Below are 25572 nucleotides of genomic sequence, written 5' to 3'. Positions count from 1 at the left end.
AAGACGGGTTGTAGAGAACGTTAAAGGCAGTGCCTTTAAGGCACGCCCTCAATATTGTCCGGGTGAAAATATGGGAGGAATTTGGGAGATTTTTGGGAGGGGCACTGAACTTCGGGAGAGTTGGCAAGTATGAGTATTCACGGTGAATGCTATGTTGTATAATCCTGGCGGGCCAGCTCTAAAGTTAATTTGATATTGCCTCAAGGGCCAAATTAAATTACACGGCGGGCCAAATTTGGCCCACGGGCCAGAGTTTGACACCCATGGTCTAGTTCATACTTGCCAACCTTGAGACCTCTGAATTCGGGGAGATGGGGGGTGGGAGGGGGGGTAACTGGGGTGTATATTGTAGCGTCCCGGAAGAGTTAGTGCTGCAAGGGGTTCTGGGTATTTGTTATGTTGTGTTACGGTGCGGATGTTCTCCCGAAATGTGTTTGTCATTCTTGTATGGTGCACACTAGTGTGCCGCGGCACAGTGGTTGAAAAACACTGCTATATGTGACATCATGATGCTAATTAGACTACAAATATAGCTGTAGCCACTGCATTAAAGTATCTCTTGTAGTACTCTGACTCGCCACACTGAAATGTGGGGGCGATTGTGAGCGAGCAGATGAATGTTGCTACCGAGGAAGCCAGAGTTTGTGTTTTGTTTTGTTTCCCGGGATGCTTTAATGCCCTGCTGAATGAATGAATGAATAAATGAATGAATGTGGCTGCCAAATTGGGGGATGAAACTCCAGACAAAAAAGCAGTTGATAATACCAAGTATGTTTTCATGGAGGATAAAAAATGCTGCTTCAGATACAAACACTGTAGACGGTCAGAAAAACTTGAGATGTTTTATTTATTTTATCATTGTTTGTATTATTGTATTATAATATTGAATTATAATATTCAAATAATAATAATTATATTTAATTTAAATGTATATTATTACATTGTTTTATCATTTAGTTTCCCATTGCAAATAAATGAGACCAAAAAGTTATTTGATTATATTTTATGAAAGTGAATTACTACCTTCTCTTTTTATTTTATTTACAGTGATTAGCAGTAGTAATAGCTATGCATTTTGGGAATATGAGGCGTGTACTAAAAACAAACACAATTTAAAAACAAGTGACAAAAGAAATATAGTAGTTTAAAACATATATTTTGCTTTTCCTGGTTTTTATTCCCTTTTTCAAATGCAGCACGGCCAATAATGCAAGAACGATTATTGCGTCAGCCGCCACAAATAGATTGCAGTTCTGTTGGAGTATAAAACATCACAAATAATAATATATCGGCTTACCTTATCATTAGTTGTTTTTTTTTCTTGGCTATTATTGCAAACATTATAAGCCAGCTTCTTTAATATCCATAAGGTCAAGGTTTATTTATTTATTAGACTTAGACTTCCTTTTTATTGTCATTCAAATTTGAACTTTACAGCACAGATAAGAACGAAATTTCGTTACATAAGCTCATGGTAGTGCAGGATAAAAAAGCAATAAGGAGCATACATGATTAAATAAATATATATAAACAGTATATAAATATATATATATAAAATACATATATATAAATAAATAAATAGATTACTGTACAGATGAATATGTTGCACTTTTTCACATGCGTCCACGTTTATGGACATAAGTTATATTGTCTCTTTTTTATTCCAGCGAGTTAATTCATTTTGGGAGGAGTTGAGGGGATAATTTAATTATGATGCGTTCAGGAGTCTTACGGCCTGAGGGAAGAAGTTGTTACAGAACCCTGAGGTTCTGCTTCGGATGCTGCGGAACCTCTTCATAGAGTCCAGCAGTGAAAACAGTCCTTGGTGGGGGTGAGAGGAGATCTATCCATCCATCCATCCATTTTCTACCGCTTATTCCCTAGCACAATTTTAAAACTACCTCAGAGTGCTGCACAAATTAAAAACAAAAAAGGTAAAAACGCAGAATAAAAATCACTGTAAGTACAGAACATGTTATAAAAACAGCTAAATGAGTCAAAATGATAAAAACAATATAAGCAAAATAAAATAAGGAATATCGATAAAAAATGTAAAAATGGCATAAAAAAAGCATAAAAATTAATTAAAAAAACTAGAATTTTGGGTGCCAGTCCAATGAATGAACTACAATCCTTCCTAAAAGAGCTTTGATAATTGTTTATATGACTTACAAAAAAAGTAATGTAATTATAATTATATTCATGTTCCCGGGTTGAGAAGTGGCCAGTCGCGGCAAATGTTAATGAGGTATTCATGTTCCCGGGTAGTGTGGAGGAAGAGGGTCTAAGTAGTGACGTCACACGCCACTTGGTCACAACATCAACACGCGGCATGAAGGCTCCTAAAAGGGACACAACTCAAGTGAGTACATGTTTATAAATGTAAATGTTCTGCTCTTTTATGTTCAATAAGACAATAGTTGACATGAGGTTGTGTTGTTGTGTCGTGACGGCGTGCATGCTGTGAGGATATAGCGTGTTTTCACACGACGAGGACGTCACATCCCGGCGAGGAGACAGGTAAGTTAATTAAGGACTGTAGTGGCGGGGCTTTTATTGATTTATTTAATCCATGGTAAAAATACATGTGAGGTGACTTTGTGGTGATGGCGAGATGAAGTTGTGAGGCATTGGACCACTTCAGCCAGTTTGTTGGGGAGTTTGTTGACGCTTCAATGCATGCTTCCGCACAGGACTCCCCCTGCTGGTGAAATGTATAATTACACACAGCTGCATCTGGTGATGCGTTCAACTGTTGCGTTTTTATGCTTCTTGGAAATCACAATACTTGTTTGAAAACATGTCTTTTGTTAGGTAAATCAACAAGTTATGATTTTGTATGTATGTGTATATACAATACAGGTAAAAAGTTTGGACACATCTTCTCATTCATTGCATTTTCTTTATTTTCATGACTATTTGATTGTAGATTGTCACTGAATAATGTGTGTGTGTGTGTCTATATATATATATATATATATATATATATATATGTATATGTGTGTATATGTATATATATATATATGTATATGTGTGTATATATATATATATATATGTATATGTGTGTATATGTATATATATATATATATATGTGTGTATATGTATATATATATATATATATATATATGTATATGTGTGTATATGTATATATATATATATATATGTATATGTGTGTATATGTATATATATATATATATATGTATATGTGTGTATATATATATATATATATATATATGTGTGTATATGTGTATATGTATATATATGTATATGTGTGTATATGTATATGTATATATATGTGTATATATATATGTATATATATGTGTATATATATATGTATATATATGTGTATATATATATGTATATATATGTGTATATATATGTGTATATATATGTGTATATATATATGTATATATATGTGTATATATATATGTATATATATGTGTATATATATGTGTATATATATGTGTATATATGTGTATATATATATGTGTATATATGTGTATATATGTGTATATATATATGTGTATATATGTGTATATATATGTATATATATGTGTATATATGTATATATGTGTATATATATATATATATATATGTGTATATATATGTATATATACATATATATATGTGTATATATGTATATATATATATGTCAATATATGTATATATATATATGTGTATATATATATGTGTGCGTGCGTGTGTATGTATGTGTGTGTATGTATACATGTGTGTGTATATATATATATGTGTATGTATGTGTATAAATATATATGTGTGTGTATGTATGTTTATATACACTGTATATATATATATATATATATATATATATATATATATATATATATATACATTTTGTTTTCTATCACTCTTATGTTTTACTTGTATTTTATTCTTAGTTTCTCCATATGGTTCTTACTATTCTTCAAGTTTTATTTTATTTATTTTTATTGATATTTTCCAACGTTCCTCAGATGAGCTATCTGGGGATTATTGGCCCTGCTTGTGGGGGCACTTTTCTGTCAGCATCCTGGTGACAAGGGTCTGATGACCTCCTGGTGAACATGGCTCCTGTGATAGTGTTTACTCACATGCTTCCTCAGTACTCAGCTATACTCAGCTATCCATATAGTTGCATATGTGTGTATGTTGTGTTTTTGTGTGTGGTATCTGTGTCCTTGAGTACGTATGTGATTATGGGAGTTATGGGTCACCAGGGCATTGTTTTTAACTTTGTAAAGCACTTTGCCTTGCATTTCTTTTATGTAAAAAAAGCCTCATTTGATTAGATTTGGATTTGATAAAAAAAATGCATATTTAAATGAGAATAAATATTTAAAAAAGTTTTTTTAATCGATTAAAAATTGTTACAAATAATAATAATAATACATTTTTTCAAACCCCTTTTAATATGTCTAGCTTAGCTTGTGTCAAAGTTTTTAAACCACAGTTGACCGCTCGGACAATAAGCAGCTGCAGTGTTTAAGTGACTGATTAAGTTGTGTCTTGCCTTCAGTGGTCCTCTGTAAAGCATCAAAGCTCCAGATGATTTTCCTGACACTTCCACGCGAAAGGGTGTCAGATATCTCAACAAGGACGGCGTGTCAGCTGACAAGCGCCTCTCTTGGCCATTGTCGCTGCACACGGCACTGCACCAAATGAGCCGATTGGCAGCGGAGGATTAAAACCTCTGCAAGGCGTTTTTCTTTCCAGCACGGCACGAGTTAAACGTCCTTTGATTCTATCAGCCATTAATTATTAAAAATAGCCTGAGCCGACTTGATGACTTTTCCTGCAGTAATTATGTGATATTTTCATGTAAGCCGAGGCCAGAAAAGGCTTGGAGTGCCGCCCGCACATCCCACACTGAATGGATTGGAGGCAACGAAGCCGTCAAGTGGAACTAAGCCCCCAGCAACATGATACCCAGCCCAGCGAGGAATATTGACGACCGGGATTTCCCGCCAATTCAATTACGATTAAGAAGCCATCGCCTTTAGTTTACATCCGAGTTGGAGCCGGATGATTTATGTGTGGCCATGTTTGGATTTGTTTACCCTGGGTGGCGCATGAGCGGGAGTCGCCGCGTGCTCATTAATTATCACTGCAGGTGGACTGCATCTAAAGTCCCCGTCACGGCAGCTGTTTCATGACATGTCGTGTCCAAAGTCCGACCGGGGGCCTTTTGTGGCTCGCAGCTTGTGTTTTCAAATGTATTTACTGCGATGCAGAGCTTTCTACTCTCCCCCCGAGGAGCCCAAACACACCTCCAAGATGACAAGTGCCTTAATCCTCTTTGAGCATGGAACTGAGCACAGCTGCTCAGGTTCCTACTGGAATCCTCTTCTTTACCCTTTCTATGTCCTTGTCAGTCTTCCACTGTCAGGTTCAAACACTGATGACATCTATTAATCAGACAAGAAGCAAGGAATCATGCAGAGACAGAGGTCAATATAGCTATTGAGGCTGTACTCTAGTTACAGATCTAAACTACGTTCTAAAAAATCAAGCCTGCGTGCCTCCTCTATTTATTAGAAAAGTCCCTATTACATCACTGTCGCTGAGGGAAGGGGGTAGACTCGACAACTTCACTTAGACACAATATCTGATTATACAAAAATGCAAATATGTTGACACTTGGTGCTATCTTCCTGTCTCTGCTTTGTCTGGTCCCAGAACCCAATGTTCGGCCTTGGTAGTCAGCAGGTCGAGTACTGGTGCCATCACCCAGTCTCTGCTTTGTCTGGTCCCGGTACCCAATGTTCGGCCTTGGTAGTCAGCAGGCCGAGTACTGGTGCCATCACCCAGTCTCTGTTTTGTCTCGTCCCGGAACCCAATGTTCGGCCTTGGCAGTCAGCAGGCCGAGTACTGGTGCCGTCACCCAGTCTCTGTTTTGTCTGGTCCCGGAACCCAATGTTCGGCCTTGGTGGTCAGCAGGTCGAGTACTGGTGCCATCACCCAGTCTCTGTTTTGTCTGGTCCCGGAACCCACTGTTCAACCTTGATAGTCAGCAGGCCGAGTACTGGTGCCATCACCCAGTCTCTGTTTTGTCTGGTCCCGGAACCCAATGTTCGGCCTTGGTGGTCAGCAGGTCGAGTACTGGTGCCATCACCCAGTCTCTGTTTTGTCTGGTCCCGGAACCCACTGTTCGGCCTTGGTAGTCAGCAGGTCGAGTACTGGTGCCATCACCCAGTCTCTGTTTTGTCTGGTCCCGGAACCCAATGTTCGGCCTTGGTAGTCAGCAAGTCGAGTACTGGTGCCATCACCCAATCTCTGTTTTGTCTGGTCCCGGAACCCAATGTTCAACCTTGATAGTCAGCAGGCCGAGTACTGGTGCCATCACCCAGTCTCTGTTTTGTCTGGTCCCGGAACCCAATGTTCGGCCTTGGTAGTCAGCAGGTCGAGTACTGGTGGCATCACCCAGTCTCTGTTTTGTCTCGTCCCGGAACCCAATGTTCGGCCTTGGCAGTCAGCAGGCCGAGTACTGGTGCCATCACCCAGTCTCTGCTTTGTCTGGTCCCGGTACCCAATGTTCGGCCTTGGCAGTCAGCAGGCCGAGTACTGGTGGCATCACCCAGTCTCTGCTTTGTCTGGTCCCGGTACCCAATGTTCGGCCTTGATAGTCAGCAGGCCGAGTACTGGTGCCATGACCCAGTCTCTGTTTTGTCTGGTCCCGGAACCCAATGTTCGGCCTTGGTAGTCAGCAGGTCGAGTACTGGTGGCATCACCCAGTCTCTGTTTTGTCTGGTCCCGGAACCCAATGTTCAACCTTGGTAGTCAGCAGGCCGAGTACTGGTGCCATCACCCAGTCTCTGCTTTGTCTGGTCCCGGAACCCAATGTTCGGCCTTGGTGGTCAGCAGGTCGAGTACTGGTGCCATCACCCAGTCTCTGTTTTGTCTGGTCCCGGAGCCCACTGTTCAACCTTGATAGTCAGCAGGCCGAGTACTGGTGCCATCACCCAGTCTCTGTTTTGTCTGGTCCCGGAACCCAATGTTCGGCCTTGGTGGTCAGCAGGTCGAGTACTGGTGCCATCACCCAGTCTCTGTTTTGTCTGGTCCCGGAACCCACTGTTCGGCCTTGGTAGTCAGCAGGTCGAGTACTGGTGCCATCACCCAGTCTCTGTTTTGTCTGGTCCCGGAACCCAATGTTCGGCCTTGGTAGTCAGCAGGTCATGTACTGGGGCCATCACCCAGTCTCTGTTTTGTCTGGTCCCGGTACCCAATGTTCGGCCTTGGTAGTCAGCAGGTCGAGTACTGGTGCCATCACCCAATCTCGGTTTTGTCTGGTCCCGGAACCCAATGTTCAACCTTGATAGTCAGCAGGCCGAGTACTGGTGCCATCACCCAGTCTCTGTTTTGTCTGGTCCCGGAACCCAATGTTCGGCCTTGGTAGTCAGCAGGTCGAGTACTGGTGGCATCACCCAGTCTCTGTTTTGTCTGGTGCCGGAACCCAATGTTCGGCCTTGGCAGTCAGCAGGCCGAGTACTGGTGCCATCACCCAGTCTCTGCTTTGTCTGGTCCCGGAACCCAATGTTTGGCCTTGGCAGTCAGCAGGCCGAGTACTGGTGCCATCACCCAGTCTCTGCTTTGTCTGGTCCCGGTACCCAATGTTCGGCCTTGGTAGTCAGCAGGTCGAGTACTGGTGCCATCACCCAGTCTCTGTTTTGTCTGGTCCCGGAACCCAATGTTCAACCTTGGTAGTCAGCAGGCCGAGTACTGGTGCCATCACCCAGTCTCTGCTTTGTCTGGTCCCGGTACCCAATGTTCAACCTTGGTAGTCAGCAGGCCGAGTACTGGTGCCATCACCCAGTCTCTGTTTTGTCTGGTCCCGGAACCCAATGTTCAACCTTGGTAGTCAGCAGGCCGAGTACTGGTGCCATCACCCAGTCTCTGCTTTGTCTGGTCCCGGAACCCAACGTTCGGCCTTGGCAGGCTGAGTCTGGACAAAACACTGATAAAAAGAGGCTAGCAATATCTTGGATTGATAGCTCTGCACAAATACAGAAATCCCACTTCAGCACAAATTGACAATACTTTATGCCCTTAAGCATAAAGTTATGATGGTAATATATACATAATTATTCTAACATCCACACTCTGTCTCTGTGGGTGGAGGCGGGCACACACACACCTCGGAACGTTGAATGTAAGGTAACGTCGTAGTGATAATCCGGATCAGCCCCAAAATCGAATGAATTGTTCCTTGTCCCATTTCCTGTTTTCGATCAAGATCCTGTTTATTGTCCATTCTTTAACATGTACAAGACGTATAAAAACTGAAATTCCATTTTCGGCACAGTCCCCCTCAGAGCAGACATGCATTACAGGGAGACAAGAACAGGACCGCCAAAGGATCAGCCACTTACGGCAAGTTAGTGGTCAATATATACTGTACTCTGCAATCTACTAATAAAAAGTCTCAATCAACCAAAAATGTCATTATTGGCTTAATTTAAAAACTATCTTAGGGTACATTAAACATATGTTTCTTATTGCAATTTTGTCCTTCAATAATAAAGTGAACATACAAGACAACTTGTCTTTTATTAGGAAGCAAACCAAGGCTCCTAATTAGTCTGCTGACATATGCAGTAACATATTGTGTCATTTATACACCTTTTATTTTGTCAACATTATTAAGGACAAGTGGTATAAAATTAATGATTTATCTACTTGTTCATTTACTGTTAATATCTGCTTACTTTCTCTTTTAACATGTTCTATCTACACTTCTGTTAAAATGTAATAATCACTTATTCTTCTGTTGTTTGAAAGCTTTACATAAGGTTTGGATGATACCACACATTTGGATGATACCACACATTTGGGTATCAATCCGATACCAAGTCGTTACAGGATCATACATTGGTCATATTCAAAGTCCTCGTGTCCACGGACATAGTTCCTGACTTTATAAATATGATATAAAAAGTTCCTGACATTATAAATATGATAAATAAAAACAAAACAAAAGAAGACGTTTTGGTGCTAAAAAATATCGATGTAATCATCAATAGTAGTATTGACAAGATACGCTGCTGTACTGGGTATCATTACAGTGGATGTCAGGTATAGATCCACCAATGGTGTTTGTTTACCTTGTGACGTCGGTGAGCTACGGTGTGTAGTGAAGCATGTTTAGCTATTCCTCGTCCTGCAGGGATGATACTTGTAAGAAACTTACTTTATTTGTCACCATGGAGACGAGGATTAGTGATTTAGAAGCCATGTCTTAAAGGCCTACTGTAATGAGATTTTCTTATTTAAACGGGGATAGCAGGTCCGTTCTATGTGTCATTCTTGATCATTTTGCGATATTGCCATATTTTTTCTGAAAGGATTTAGTAGAGAACATCCACGATAAAGTTCAGCTAATAAAAAAGCCTTGCCTGTACCGGAAGTAGCAGACAATGTGCGCGTGACGTCACGGGTTGTGGTGCTCCTCACATCCTCTTATTGTTTATAATCATAGCCTCCAGCAGCAAGAGGTATTTGGACAGAGAAAGCGACAATTTCCCCATTAATTTGAGCGAGGATGAAAGATTTGTGGATGAGGAAAGTTAGAGTGAGGCACAAAAAAAAAAAGAAAAAGCGACGGCTCCGGGCAGCGGCAGTGGGTTTGTTTCAGATGTAATTAGACACATTTACTAGGATAATTCTGGAAAATCCCTTATCTGCTTATTGTGTTAATAGTATATTAGTGAGATTATACTGACATACCTGAAAGACGGATGGTTGCTGTGAACGCCACTGTCTCTGAAAAAAGCGAGGAGCCAAGATCACAGCTGCCTTTTTGACAGCTACAGGAAGAAATCCCATAATCCACTGAAGTCTCCGGTAAGAGCCGACTTAATATCACAATTTTCCCATCCAAAAACTTGCTGGTTGACGTAGAGAAACACGTTCGCTTGACCGCTCTGTGTTGAAGCTTCACAACAAACAAAGAAACACCGGCTGTGTTTTGGTGCTAAAGGCAGCTGCAATCCACCGCTTTCCACCAACAGCATTCTTCTTTATAGTCTCCATTATTAATTGAAATTGCAAAAGATTCAGTAACACTGATGTCCAAATTACTGTGTAATTATGCGATGAAAAGAAACAACTTTTAGCCGTAAGTGGTGCTGGGTTAATATGTCCGCTCCAACCCGAGACGTCACAAGCACGTGTCATTGCGACGTTTTCAACAAGAAACTCTGCGGGAAATTTAAAATTGCAATTTAGTAAACTAAAAAGGCCGTATTGGCATGTGTTGCAATGTTAATATTTCATCATTGATATATAAACTATCAGACTGCGTGCTCTGTAGTCGTGGGTTTTAGTAGGCCTTTAAAGCACCTCTTCCTGAGGGCGTTTCAGTGTTATAACTTCACCTTTATTGATAGTTTTTAAGCCAAAATGCGTCCGTTTTCCCTTTTCTGTCGACACACAGTGTCTGTAAATAAGTACTCTGTGATTGTGCACTGCCGAACATGCTCCTCTGCTCGTAAAATCAGCAATAACACCACGTGACGAGGGTGCAGGGGGTGGTGGTGGACAGGTACTTTTTAGAGGCGGTATAGTACTGAATATGATTCATTAGTATCGCGGTACTATAATACAGATACACCTTACTACCCTAGGTTCCAGACCAGGACATTTGGTGAAAAAGGACCTATTTTCCGCCGTTCCCATTTGGCAACAGCGTTATGGAGTTTCAGCCTAAGGTTCAGTCTGGAAAAAGTCAGATTATCATCTGCACTCGTCTCATCCCCGCATTCAAACTCCAACATTCTGCTGTGAGGTTTTTGCCTTAATTAGCAGCTCTCTTAATTGATGGCAGGCAGGAGAATACACGGAGGAGGCCTGGGGGGAAAAAGCCCTCATGGAAATATGCTAATGTGATGTCTGGCTCCAACCAACTCTTTCTACTTCATTTGTTTTTATTATCCCCCCCCAACCCCAAACCACTGTAATTTCCACACAAAATGCTGCGCTTCCTCCCCCAATTACATTCCCTGCCGTGAATTCATTAATTAAAAGCCTTCCGCTCGAGCACACGCTCCAAAGTTGCAGTGTGGGAACATTTTTGAGGCTTTGTCTTGACAACATGTCCCTAATAATGTGACTTATTAGCTGCAGGTATTAAGAAGCCACTATTGGCTCCTCCCGACCTTCCGTGTTGTTTGCAGGCCGATCGATGTCCTCGCACGTGGGACAGGACAACACACAAATCAATTCCACGCAGGCGAGACCAGCTTTGCACGTTCGATAATTAGCTGCCTTTTGTGTTCCTCTAATTAGTTATTACTCTGAGTTTTGTGCTGTTCGTGGCTCCTTGGACAGTAAACAGAAGACTAGAGGCTGGTGGTCTGTAGTCATTTACATGCAAGCAAATATTAACATTGCTGTACGTATACTTCTGACCCAGCACATTTGCTCACATTTTCAGTAGACTCATAATAAATTCATAAAAGAAGCCAACTTCATGAATGTTTTTTGGGACCAACAAGTATGTGCTCCAATCACTCTACCACAAAGAAATAAGACTTGTAGAAATGATTGGAAACTCAAGACAGCCATGACATTATGTTATTTACACGTGTATGTCAACTTTTGACCAGGACTGAAGTAGCAGTAGTTTTTGCTTTTGTTTTGTTATTTTGAGATACTGACATTATTCTGCTAAAGCAATTTTATGTAAAACAAAAAAAGAATAGGGAACTATGGACTGGACTCTCACTATTATGTTAGATCCACTATGGACTGGACTCTCACTATTATGTTGGATCCACTATGGACTGGACTCACACTATTATGTTAAATCCACTATGGACTGGACTCTCACTATTATGGTAGATCCACTATGGACTGGACTCTCACTATTATGTTAGATCCACTATGGACTGGACTCTCACTATTATGTTAGATCCACTATGGACTGGACTCTCTCACTATTATGTTAGATCCACTTTGGACTGGACTCTCACATTATTATGTTAGATCCACTATAGACTGGACTCTCACTATTATGTTAGATCCACTATGGACTGGACTCTCACAATATTATGTTAGATCCACTATGGACTGGACTCTCACTATTATGTTAGATCCACTATGGACTGGACTCTCACTATTATGTTAGATCCACTATGGACTGGACTCTCACAATATTATGTTAGATCCACTATGGACTGGACTCTCACTATTATGTTAGATCCACTATGGACTGGACTCTCACTATTATGTTAGATCCACTATGGACTGGACTCTCTCACTATTATGTTAGATCAACTATGGACTGGACCCTCACTATTATGTTGGATCCACTATGGACTGGACTCTCACAATATTATGTTAGATCCACTATGGATTGGACTCTCACACTATTTTGTTAGATCCACTATGGACTGGACTTTCACATTATTATGTTAGATCCACTATGGCTGGAGTCTCACTAGAATGTTTGATCCACTATAGACTGGACCCTCACTATTATGTTAGATCCACTATGGACCGGACCCTCACTATTATGTTAGATCCACTATGGACTGGACTCTCACAATATTATGTTAGATCCACTATGGACTGGACTCTCACTATCATGTTAAATCCACTATGGACTGGACTCTCACTATTATGTTAGATCCACTATGGACTGGACTCTCACAATATTATGTTAGATCCACTATGGACTGGACTCTCACTATTATGTTAGATCCACTATGGACTGGACTCTCTCAATGCTATGTTAGATCCACTATGGACTTGACTCTCACAATATTATGCTATATCCACTATGGGCTGGACTCTCACTATTATGTTAGATCCACTATGGACTGGACTCTCTCAATATTATGTTAGATCCACTATGGACTGGACTCTCACTATTATGTTAGATCCACTATGGACTGGACTATCTCAATATTATGCTAGATCCACTATGGACTGGACTCTCACATTATTATGTTAGATCCACTATGGACTGGACTCTCACAATATACTAGATCCACTCAACATCTCCCGGTGCAATGGTCCTCTCCAAGGTTTCTCATTGTCCCATTGGGTTGAGTTGTTCCTTGCCCTGATGTGGGATCTGAACCAAGGAGGTCGTTGTGGCTTGTGCAGCCCTTTGAGACACTTGTGATTTAGAGCTACATAAATAAACATTGATTGATTGATTGAAATATTGTGTAGATATTGGTCAAGTGTCAATAGCAGCCACAATAAATACATGGGAAATCTACAGTTGATACATGTGATCTGTATTGATATTGGCTGATCTCACTAATGGACTCAGTAGCATGAAACTCCTCCGATGGGAACATCCCTGGCCTCCACAAATTGTCACACTCGAGTCAGGTGTTCAGTCGGATGTTATCCGCATGACGGCAGTCACTCCGCTCAAGATGTGTGAGTCGGAAGGCGACGTCATGTTCATGTCCTCTTGCATCTTGTCAGGTTTCCTCTTCGCCGTCACTCCTCTATCAGAAGTGGCAATTGACGTTAAATAAAGCAAGTAGGCTATTACTCTTGATGTGCCGGCAAAGCGATAGTGGTCAACAATTAGCGGCACACTGCTGTTCTCCATCTGTAGCACTTGGCACGCATCCATTATTCATGTGTGGGAGTCCCCTATTGAATATGTATGCAGTCTTTAGTTGGAGCTACGTCTGGGGGGCATTGATTCAAACCCCCATGTACTTCAAACACGTGCAAATAGAGCACGCTCTTAACCTATTTGCATTGCTCCCTATGTATTTTGGACCACGACCCAGCAAAACATCACACTGGAGCAGAAGTGTGTCTTCAAAGAGCGAGGAGGTGGACCCAGATGATGCACTCGATCTAGCTCCAGCCTATCTTGCTGATTGTATTGTACCTTATGTCCCGGCAAGAAATCTGTCTTCTAAGAACCCCGGCTTATTAGTGAGCCCAAAAAAAGTCTGCGGGCTATAGAGCGTTTTCTATTGGGGCTCCAGTACTCTGGAATGCCCTCCCGGTAACAGTTAGAGATGTTACCTCAGTAGAAGCATTTAGGTCTCATCTTAAAACTCCTTTGTATACTCTAGCCCAGTGGTTCTCAACCTTTTTTCAGTGATGTACCCCCTGTGAACATTTTTTTTAATTCAAGTACCCCCTAATCAGAGCAAAGCATTTTTGGTTGAAAAAAAGAGATAAAGTAGTAAAATACAGCACTATGTCATCAGTTTCTAGTTTATTAAATTGTATAACAGTGCAAAATATTGCTCATTTGTAGTGGTCTTTCTTGAACTATTTGGGGAAAAAGATATAAAAATAACTAAAAAGATGTTGAAAAATAAACAAGTGATTCAATTATAAATAAGGATTTCTACACATAGAAGTAATCATCAACTTAAAGTGCCATCTTTGGGGATTGTAATAGAGATTCCTCAACTTAATTCCGAACATTTCTTCACAAAAAATACGTCTTTAACATCAATATTTATGGAACATGTCCACAAAAAAATCGAGCTGTCAACACTGAATATTGCATTGTTGCATTTCTTGCATTCGGTTCGCAGCCGAGTGTGAAGCGACCGGAATGAGAATCAGCACCTCCAAGTCCGAGTCCATGGTTCTCGCCTGGAAAAGGGTGGAATGCCATCACCGGGTTGGGGAGGAGACCCTGCCCCAAGTGGAGGAGTTCAAGTACCTAGGAGTCTTGTTCACGAGTGGGGGAAGAGTGGATCGTGAGATCGACAGGCGGATCGGTGCGGCGTCTTCAGTAATGCGGACGTTGTACCGATCCGTTGTGGTGAAGAAGGAGCTGAGCCGGAAGGCAAAGCTCTCAATTTACCGGTCGATCTACGTTCCCATCCTCACCTATGGTCATGAGCTTCGGGTCATGACCGAAAGGATAAGATCACGGGTACAAGCGGCCGAAATGAGTTTCCTCCGCCGTGTGGCGGGTCTCTCCCTTAGAGATAGGGTGAGAAGCTCTGCCATCCGGGAGGAACTCAAAGTAAAGCCGCTGCTCCTCCACATCGAGAGGAGCCAGATGAGGTGGTTCGGACATCTGGTCCGATGCCACCCGAACGCCTCCCTAGGGGGGTGTTTAGGGCACATCCAACCGGTAGGAGGCCACGGGGAAGACCCAGGACACGTTGGGAAGACTATGTCTCCCGACTGGCTGGCCAGGGAACGCCTCGGGATCCCCCGGGAAGAGCTAGACGAAGTGGCTGGGGAGAGGGAAGTCTGGGTTTCCCTGCTTAGGCTGCGGCCCCCGCGACCTGACCTCGGATAAGCGGAAGAAGATGGATGGCATTTTTTTTTCACAGTTTATGAACTTACATTCATATTTTGTTGAAGTATTATTTGATAAATATATTTATAAAGGATTTTTGAATTGTTGCTATATTTAGAAAAGTTTTGAAAAATGTCACGTACCCCTTGGCATACCTTCAAGTACCCCCATTTGAGAACCACTGCTCTAGCCTTTAAATATACCCCCTTTTTTAGACTAGTTGATCTGCCGTTTCTCTTATTTTCTCCTCTGCTCCCCTCTATCTTGTGGGGGAGTGGGGGGGGGGGGGGGGGGACACAGGTCTGGTGGCCATGGATGTAGTGCTGGCTGTCCAGAGTCGGAACACAGGGTGGACCGCTTGCCTGTGCATCGGTTGGGGACATCTCTGTGCTGCTGACCCGTCTTTGCTCGGGATGGTCTCCTGCTGGGCCCACTTTGGACTGGACTCTCACTATTATGTTAGCTCCACTATGGACTAGACTCTCACTATTATGTTAGATCCACTCTGGACTAGATTCTCACAATTATGTTAGATCCACTATGGACTGGACTCTCACAGTGGGAGAGTGGCCGTGCGCAATCCGAGAGTCCCTGGTTCAAATCCCACCTAGTACCAACCTCGTCACGTCCGTTGTGTCCTGAGCAAGACACTTCACCCTTGCTCCTGATGGGTGCTGGTTGGCGCCCTGCATGGCAGCTCCCCCCATCAGTGTGTGAATGTGTGTGTGAATGGGTGAATGTGGAAGTAGTGTCAAAGCACTTTGAGTACCTTGAAAGGTAGAAAAGCGCTATACAAGTACAACCCATTTATTTATTTATTATGTTAGATCCACTATGGACTGGACTCTCACTATTATGTTGGATCCACTATGGACTGGACTCTCATTATTATGTTGGATCCACTATGGACTGGACTCTGACTATTATTTTGGATCCACTATGGACTGGACTGTCACTATTAAGTTAGATCTACTATGGACTGGACTTTCACAATATTATGTTAGCTCTACTATGGACTGGACTCTCACTATTATGTTAGATCCACTATGGACTGGACTTTCACAATATTTTGTTAGATTCACTATGGACTGGACTTTCACAATATTATGTTAGATCCACTATGGACTAGACTCTCACTATTATGTTAGATCCACTATGGACTGGAGTCTCACTATTATGTTAGATCCACAATGGACTGGACTCTCACTATTATGTTAGATCCACTATGGGCTGGACTCTGACTATTATTTTGGATCCACTATGGACTGGACTCACACTATTATGTTAGATCCACTATGGACTGGAATCACACTATTATGTTAGATCCACTATGAACTGGAGTCTCACCCTATTATCTTAGATCCGCTATGGACTGGAGTCTCACCCTATTATGTTGGATCCACTATGGACTGGACTCTCATTATTATGTTAGATCCACTATGGACTGGACTCTCACTATTATGTTAGATCCACTATGGACTGGATTCTCACTATTATGTTAGATCCACTATGGACTGGACTTTTACAATATTATGTTTGACCCACTCGACTTCCTTTGCTTTCGGTCCACCCTAAATTGGGGGGGGGGTTGCCCACATATGCGGTCCTCTCCAAGGTTTCTCAGTCATTCACATTGACGTCCCACTGGGATGAGTTTTTCCTTGCCCTTATGTGGGCTCTGTACCGCGGATGTCGTGGCTTGTGCAGCCCTTTGAGACACTTGTGATTTGGGGCTATATAAATAAACATCTGTCACCTCTCTCAGGGAGAGCATGTCCCAAATTCCAAGCTGCTGTTTTGAGGCATGTTAAAAAAAAAAAAATGCACTTTGTGACTTCAATAATAAATATGGCAGTGCCATGTTGGCATTTTTTTTTTTTTTGCATAACTAGAGTTGATTTATTTTGGAAAACCTTGTTACATTGTTTAATGCATCACAGCTAAATTAGGCATAATAATGTGTTAATGCCACGACTGTATATATCAGCATCGGTTGATATCGGAATCGGTAATTAAGAGTTGGACAATATCGGAATATCGGATATCGGCAAAAAAGATATTATCGGACATCTCTAATCCACAAGCTTCTGGCAAACTTCTGCTTGAATTTTTGACCAATCTTCTGGACAAAATTGGTGCAGTTCAGCTAAATGTGTTGGTTGTCTGATATGGAGTTGTTTCTTCAACATTGTCCACACTTTGGGAAGGTCTTTCTGAAACCTTAATTCTAGCCTGATTTAGCCTTTTCTTTACCACTTTTGACGTGTGTTTGGGGGTCATTGTCCTGTCTGAACATCCAACTGCGCCCGAGACCCAACCTCGGGACTGATGAATTTAGCTTGTCCTGATGATTTTGTAGGTAATCCTCCTTTTTCATTGTCCCATTTACTCTCTGTAAAGCACCAGTTCCATTGGCAGCAAAACAGGCCCAGAGCATAATACTACCACCACCATTATTGACCGTAGGCCTGGTGTTCCTGGGATTAAAGGCCTCACCTTTTCTCCTCCAAACATATTGCTGGGTATTGTGGACAAACAGCTCATTTTTGGTTTCATCTGACAACAGAACCTTTTTCCAGAAGGTCTTATCTTTGTCCATGTGATGTCAGATGTGTATGTAAACTTTTGACCCGGACTGTATATCTATGTGAAGTTTGCATGTTGACATCCAACAGTACGTCCCAAAAAATGCATGCTAGGCTAACTGACGACGCTGAAGGTGGGAAGTTGTTTCTCTATGGGTGTCCTGTGATTGACGGGTGACTGACTCACCCAAATGTCTGTTGGGATAGGCTCCAGCTCTCCTGTGAGTTTAGAACTGGAATTGATACTTTAATGATGTGGCTAGTAATGGTAGACCGACACCAGACCAGTGACGTGATGCTCCTCATTCGGTCTCACTCTGACCTCCGCTCCGTGACATTTCTCTTTCTCATTAGCGCAAATGACATTTAGACTTTTTGGGGGCCAGCGTGTCTCTCATGGCTCCTCGTGCATCAGTAATTCAGCAGCAGGAAGGAAGATTTTTATCTTCCAAATGACAGCCCATGGCCATGCAATTCAGATTTCCATTTGATAATGTTTTTAAAGTTCGGCTTGTTTAAAGGCCTACTGAAAGCCACTACTACCGACCACGCAGTCTGATAGTTTATATATCAATGATGAAATATTAACATTGCAACACATGCCAATACGGCCTTTTTACTTTACTAAATTGCCATTTTAAATTTCCCGCGAAGTTTCTTGTTGAAAACGTCGCGGAATGATGACACTTGCGCGTGACGCCCGGGCTGCAGGGGACATATTACCCCAGCACCACTTAGGGCTAAATGTCGTCTCTTTTCATCGCGCAATTAAACAGCATCCTGGACATCTGTGTTGCTGAATCTTATGCAATTTGTTCAATTAATAATGGAGACGTCAAAGAAGAATGCTGTTGGTGGAAAGCGGTGGATTGCAGCTGCCTTTAGCACCGAGACACAGCCTGTGTTTCTTTGTTTGTTGTGAAGGTTTAACACAGAGCGGTCAAGCGAACATGTTTCTCTACGTCAACCAGCAAGTTTTGCGATGGGAAAATTGTGATATTAAGTCGGCTCTTACCGTAGACTTCAGTGGATTATAGGACCTAATCCTTCAACTGGCATTCACCGCAGCCATCCGACTTTCAGGTATGACAGTATAATCTCACTAAAACACTGTTAACACAATAAGCAGATCATGGATTTTTCAGAATTATCCTAGTAAATGTGTCTAATTACATCTGAAACGCACCGTCTTCCGCCACCCGGAGCCGTCACTTTTAAAAAAAATTTTTTTTTAGTTCTTTACTCTAACTTTCCTCATCCACTAATCTTTCATCCTCGCTCAAATTAATGGGGAAATCGTCACTTTCTGGGTACGAATAGTTCTTGCTGCTGGAGTCTATGATTATAAACAATGTTCAGATGTGAGGAGCTCCACAACCCGTGACGTCACTCGCACATCGTCTGCTTCTTCCGGTACAGGCAAGGCTATTTTATTAGCGAGCAAAAGTTGCGAACTTTATCGTGGATGTTCTCTACTAAATCCTTCAGCGAAAAATATCGCAATATCGCGAAATGATCAAGTATGACACATAGAATGGACCTGCTATCCCCGTTTAAATAAGAAAATCTCATTTCAGTAGGCCTTTAAGTTTTTCATAAATCCCCAGTGTTGCTTGCCATGTTGTTGAGTGCAAGTACTAACTTCCATTGCATTGATTTTTACCTGCAGGAATTTGAATTAATAATTTACACCCGGGAGGACAAAACTTGTTAGAACTGAGGGAGGCAGCGATAAAACATTTATAACAATAACAACAGCGATACTTTTCATAAATAGGCTGCGGGCTACTTCGACGTTCCGACGAAACATGTGGAAATAACTACAGAAGTACACTTCATTCATTACCGGTGTTACAAAAAAGATCAGATAGAATAATGCATAATAGAGAACAAACACACCCTTTATTCATTGAATTGAAAACACAGACATTCCACGACATATCAATCAATGTTTATTTATGCAGCCCTAAATCACAAGTGTCTCAAAGGGCTGCACCAGCCACAACGACATCCTCGGTTCAGATCCCACATCAGGGCAAGGAAAAACTCAAACCAGCAGGATGACAATGAGAAACCTTGGAGAGGACCGCAGATGTGGGTGAACCCCTCCCCCTATAGGGCGACCGGTACAATGGATGTCAAGTGGATCTAACATAATAGTGTGAGAGTCCAGTCCATAGTGGATCTAACATAATAGTGTGAGAGTCCAGTCCATAGTGGATCTAACATAATACTGAGAGTCCAGTCCATAGTAGATCCAACATAATATTGTGAGAGTCTAGTCCATAGTGGATCTAACATAATATTGTGAGAGTCCAGTCCTTAGTGGATCTAACATAATAGTGAGAGTCCAGTCCATAGTGGGCCTAAAATAATAGTGAGAGTCCAGTCCTTAGTGGACCTAACATAATAGTGAGAGTCCAGTCCATAGTGGATCTAACATAATACTGAGAGTCCAGTCCATAGTAGATCCAACATAATATTGTGAGAGTCTAGTCCATAGTGGATCTAACATAATATTGTGAGAGTCCAGTCCATAGTGGATCTAACATAATATTGTGAAAGTCCAGTCCTTAGTGGATCTAACATAATAGTGTGAGAGTCCGGTCCATAGTGGATCTAACATAATAGTGAGAGTCCAGTCCATAGTGGATCTAACATGAAATTGTGAGAGTCCCGTCCATAGTGGATCTAACATAATATTGTGAGAGTCCAGTCCATAGTGGATCTAACATAATATTGTGAGAGTCTAGTCCATAGTGGATCTAACATAATATTGTGAGAGTCCAGTCCATAGTGGATCTAACATAATATTGTGAGAGTCCAGTCCATAGTGGATCTAACATAATATTGTGAAAGTCCAGTCCTTAGTGGATCTAACATAATAGTGTGAGAGTCCGGTCCATAGTGGATCTAACATAATAGTGAGAGTCCAGTCCATAGTGGATCTAACATGAAATTGTGAGAGTCCCGTCCATAGTGGATCTAACATAATATTGTGAGAGTCCAGTCCATAGTGGATCTAACATAATATTGTGAGAGTCCAGTCCATAGTGGATCTAACATGAAATTGTGAGAGTCCAGTCCATAGTGGATCCAACATAATATTGTGAGAGTCCAGTCCATAGCGGATCTAACATAATATTGTGAAAGTCCAGTCCTTAGTGGATCTAACATAATAGTGAGAGTCCAGTCCATAGTGGATCTAACAAAATAGTGAAAGTCCAGTCCATAGTGGATCTAACATGAAATTGTGAGAGTCCAGTCCATAGTGGATCTAACATAATATTGTGAGAGTCTGGTCCATAGTGGATCTAACATAATATTGTGAGAGTCCAGTCCATGGTGGATCTAACATAATATTGTGAAAGTCCAGTCCTTAGTGGATCTAACATAATAGTGAGAGTCCCGTCCATAGTGGATCTAACATAATATTGTGAGTGTCTAGTCCATAGTGGATCTAACATAATATTGTGAGAGTCCAGTCCATAGTGGATCTAACATAATATTGTGAGAGTCCAGTCCATAGTGGATCTAACATAATATTGTGAGAGTCCAGTCCATAGTGGATCTAACATAATATTGTGAACGTCCAGTCCTTAGTGGATCTAACATAATAGTAAGAGTCCAGTCCATAGTGGATCTAACATGAAATTCTGAGAGTCCAGTCCATAGTGGATCTAACATAATATTGTGAGAGTACAGTCCATACTGGATCTAACATAATATTGTGAAAGTCCAGTCCTTAGTGGATCTAACATAATAGTGAGAGTCCGGTCCATAGTGGATCTAACATAATATTGTGAGAGTCCAGTCCATAGTGGATCTAACATAATATTGTGAGAGTCTAGTCCATAGTGGATCTAACATAATATCGTGAGAGTCCAGTCCTTAGTGGATCTAACATAATATTGTGAACGTCCAGTCCTTAGTGGATCTAACATAATAGTAAGAGTCCAGTCCATAGTGGATCTAACATAATAGTGAGAGTCCAGTCCATAGTGGATCTAACATGAAATTGTGAGAGTCCAGTCCATAGTGGATCTAACATAATATTGTGAGAGTCCAGTCCATAGTGGATCTAACATAATATTGTGAGAGTCCAGTCCATAGTGGCTCTAACATAATATTGTGAGAGTTTAGTCCATAGTGGATCTAACATAATATTGTGAGAGTCCAGTCCATACTGGATCTAACATAATATTGTGAAAGTCCAGTCCTTAGTGGATCTAACATAATAGTGAGAGTCCGGTCCATAGTGGATCTAACATAATAGTGTGAGAGTCCAGTCCATAGTGGATCTAACATAATATTGTGAGAGTCCAGCCCATAGTGGATCTAACATAATAGTGTGAGAGTCCAGTCCATAGTGGATCTAACATAATAGTGAGAGTTCAGTCCATGGTGGATCTAATGTTATATTGTGAAAGTCCAGTCCACAGTGGATCTAACCCAATAGTGTGAGAGTCCAGTCCACAGTGGATCTAACCCAATAGTGTGAGAGTCCAGTCCATAGTGGATCTAACATAATAATGTGAGAGTACAGTCCATAGTGGATCTAACATAATATTGTGAGAGTTCAGTCCATAGTGGATCTAACATAATAGTGTGAGAGTCCAAACCAAAGTGAATTTAAAATAATAGTGAGAGTCCAGTCCATAGTGGATCTAACATAATAGTGAGAGTTCAGTCCATGGTGGATCTAATGTTATATTGTGAAAGTCCAGTCCACAGTGGATCTAACCCAATAGTGTGAGAGTCCAGACCATAGTGGATCTAACATAATAATGTGAGAGTCCAGTCCATAGTGGATCTAACATAATATTGTGAGAGTTCAGTCCATAGTGGATCTAACATAATAGTGTGAGAGATTCCAAACCAAAGTGAATTTAAAATAATAGTGAGAGTCCAGTCCATAGTAGGGCCAGCAGGGGACCATCCCGAGAAACTGGAAATTGTGATGCATCATGTTGTATTTCATGCATGTTCCAAATAAAAACAAACTCCACTCAACTACTTGTCCAAAAGAGACTATTGTTGTCTTGCTACTTGGATGAAAGCTGAAGTCATGTTAGACATCACATATTCATCATTTACAAGTCTTAAAAATGGAAAAAACGTGTTTGCAAGATGTCAAATGCTCGCCAAAAATCCTGTCAGAAGTGGGTCATTGGCAGTGTTATCCAATTATAGAAGTGCTATTACTGGATAACGAGTAATCTAATGTTTTTATGTACATTACAATGCCGTTACCAAGGCGTAACATGGCTTGCTACTTTTGATGGGGTCGTATGTCAACATGTCAACGTCACAATTTCAATGCCGGTAATATATTTTTCTTAACGAAAGCAACAAGCAGCACCACACTAAAATGAACTTGATGTCAAGTGGAAGGCAACAATCAAACTGAACCGTGAGTATTTCAGGTCAATGGACATTAGCGCATCATTTACTTATATGACCCAATGCAAACAACCTTCCCTAGTGATGGTGCAAAAATAAATGATAATCCAACCACCACAAAATGTCAACAGACATGGTCACACATAACCCAGCCTGCTCACTGAACCTTGTGGACATTATAAAAAAAATGCCCATGCTCCTTAAAACATTAAAAATTGCACATTTAAATCCATTAGAGTGCATGACGGGAAAAACGCAAAACCCTCTTTACACGTATTCAAGTTTGGCGCATTTCAGCTGCTCGATATTTCTCAATCAATCAATCAATGTTTACTTATATAGCCCTAAATCACTAGTGTCTCAAAGGGCTGCACAAACCACTACGACATCCTCGGTAGGCCCACATAAGGGCAAGGAAAACTCACACCCAGTGGGACATCGGTGACAATAATGACTATGAGAACCTTAGAGAGGAGGAAAGCAATGGATGTTGAGCGGGTCTAACATGATACTGTGAAAGTTAAATCCACAATGGATCCAACACAGTCGCGAGAGTCCAGTCCAAAGCGGATCCAACACAGCAGCGAGAGTCCCGTTCACAGTGGAGCCAGCAGGAAACCATCCCAAGCGGAGGCGGATCAGCAGCGCAGAGATGTCCCCAGCCGATACACAGGCAAGCAGTACATGGACACTGGATCGGACCGGACCCCCTCCACAAGGGAGAGTGGGACATAGAAGAAAAAGAAAAGAAACGGCAGATCAACTGGTCTAAAAAGGGAGTCTATTTAAAGGCTAGAGTATACAAATGAGTTTTAAGGTGAGACTTAAATGCTTCTACTGAGGTGGCATCTCGAACTGTTACCGGGAGGGCATTCCAGAGTACTGGAGCCCGAACGGAAAACGCTCTATAGCCCGCAGACTTTTTTTGGGCTTTGGGAATCACTAACAATCCGGAGTCCTTTGAAGGCAGATTTCTTGCCGGGACATATGGTACAATACAATCGGCAAGATAGGATGGAGCTAGACCGTGTAGTATATTTATACGTAAGTAGTAAAACCTTAAAGTCACATCTTAAGTGCACAGGAAGCCAGTGCAGGTGAGCCAGTACAGGCGTAATGTGATCAAACTTTCTTGTTCTTGTCAAAAGTCTAGCAGCCGCATTTTGTACCAACTGTAATCTTTTAATGGTAGACATGGGGAGACCCGAAAATAATACGTTACAGTAGTCGAGGCGAGACGTAACAAACGCATGGATAATGATCTCAGCGTCTTTAGTGGACAGAATGGAGCGAATTTTAGCGATATTACGGAGATGAAAGAAGGCCGTTTTAGTAACGCTTTTAATGTGTGCCTCAAAGGAGAGAGTTGGGTCGAAGATAATACCCAGATTCTTTACCGTGTCGCCTTGTTTAATTGTTTGGTTGTCAAATGTTAGAGTTGTATTATTAAATAGAGTTCGGTGTCTAGCAGGACCGATAATCAGCATTTCCGTTTTTTTGGCGTTGAGTTGCAAAAAGTTAGCGGACATCCATTGTTTAATTTCATTAAGATGAAATTTCTGATCGATAACTGAACTTTAACGCGGTTGTCCTGAAAGTACACAAGGAAGAAGGAGGGGCCTGAGTCCAGCACGGCACAAATGACCTACTGTTAGAGACTCAGACCCCGAGGGGTGCGGTGCAATCATTGCCGCTTCAACGCCATCGCCCTGCTGATGGCCTGCCAGCCAGTGTCTGCTCGGCCGACACTCAGCAGTCCGTGAGAAAATGCCCGGCGCTAAAATCAATAACATAACGAGGCTTTAGTTTGAGGTCATGTGACGGTCACATGATCCTGTTGCTGCACTGCTTTCACAGTTTTTGCTACTCCCTGATTTACTTTCCTTCGGATTGTGCCAAATATACAAAATATATAGATATTGTTTTACATTTAATATATTTACAATAGATAAATACATATTTCTTGTTCATTTGATTATTGATGATAATAATTTGATGATATTCGCCACTATTCAGCAAAACATACTCCTCCTTTCCATTTTGACCGTATTGTATCTTTTATGATTTAATATTGGAAAAAATACACAATATTTACTTAAATATTTGCTCGACTGATGATTTTTAAAGCAAGTTATCCATTCAAATAATCGACTGTAAAAATTAAAATTGATTTTTCGGTAAAAAAACCAATAGCTCAGCTACCAGAGTTTTAAGGTTAAAAAAAAACCCTCTGTGGTACCGTTTTTTTGTATTATTTTTAAGTTAAGATTAATACAACGTAAAGGCAACAACCATACATTTTACCGTAAAAAAAAAATCATGCCAAATTAGTCGCCAGAA

The 25572-nt window shown here is 41.4% G+C and overlaps 1 protein-coding gene across 2 annotated transcripts in view; it reads left to right on the top strand.

Annotated features, from left to right (window-relative positions):
- The first annotated feature begins 2325 nt into the window (after window positions 1-2325).
- LOC133545978 (complexin-2-like) overlaps window positions 2326-25572 on the top strand; it is a 239220-nt gene continuing 215973 nt past the window's right edge. Inside the window, exon 1 of one of the 2 annotated variants that reach the window (XM_061891736.1) lies at window positions 2326-2362. The gene's annotated coding sequence lies outside the window, so the exon portion shown is untranslated. Of the gene's footprint in view, window positions 2363-2460; window positions 2521-25572 lie in introns of those variants that run through there. The other variant, XM_061891735.1, reaches the window with a different exon arrangement.

The sequence above is a fragment of the Nerophis ophidion genome, linkage group LG29 (genome assembly GCF_033978795.1).
Source record: "Nerophis ophidion isolate RoL-2023_Sa linkage group LG29, RoL_Noph_v1.0, whole genome shotgun sequence".
NCBI lineage: Eukaryota > Metazoa > Chordata > Actinopteri > Syngnathiformes > Syngnathidae > Nerophis > Nerophis ophidion.
This window is presented reverse-complemented; position numbering and strand designations above follow the sequence as displayed.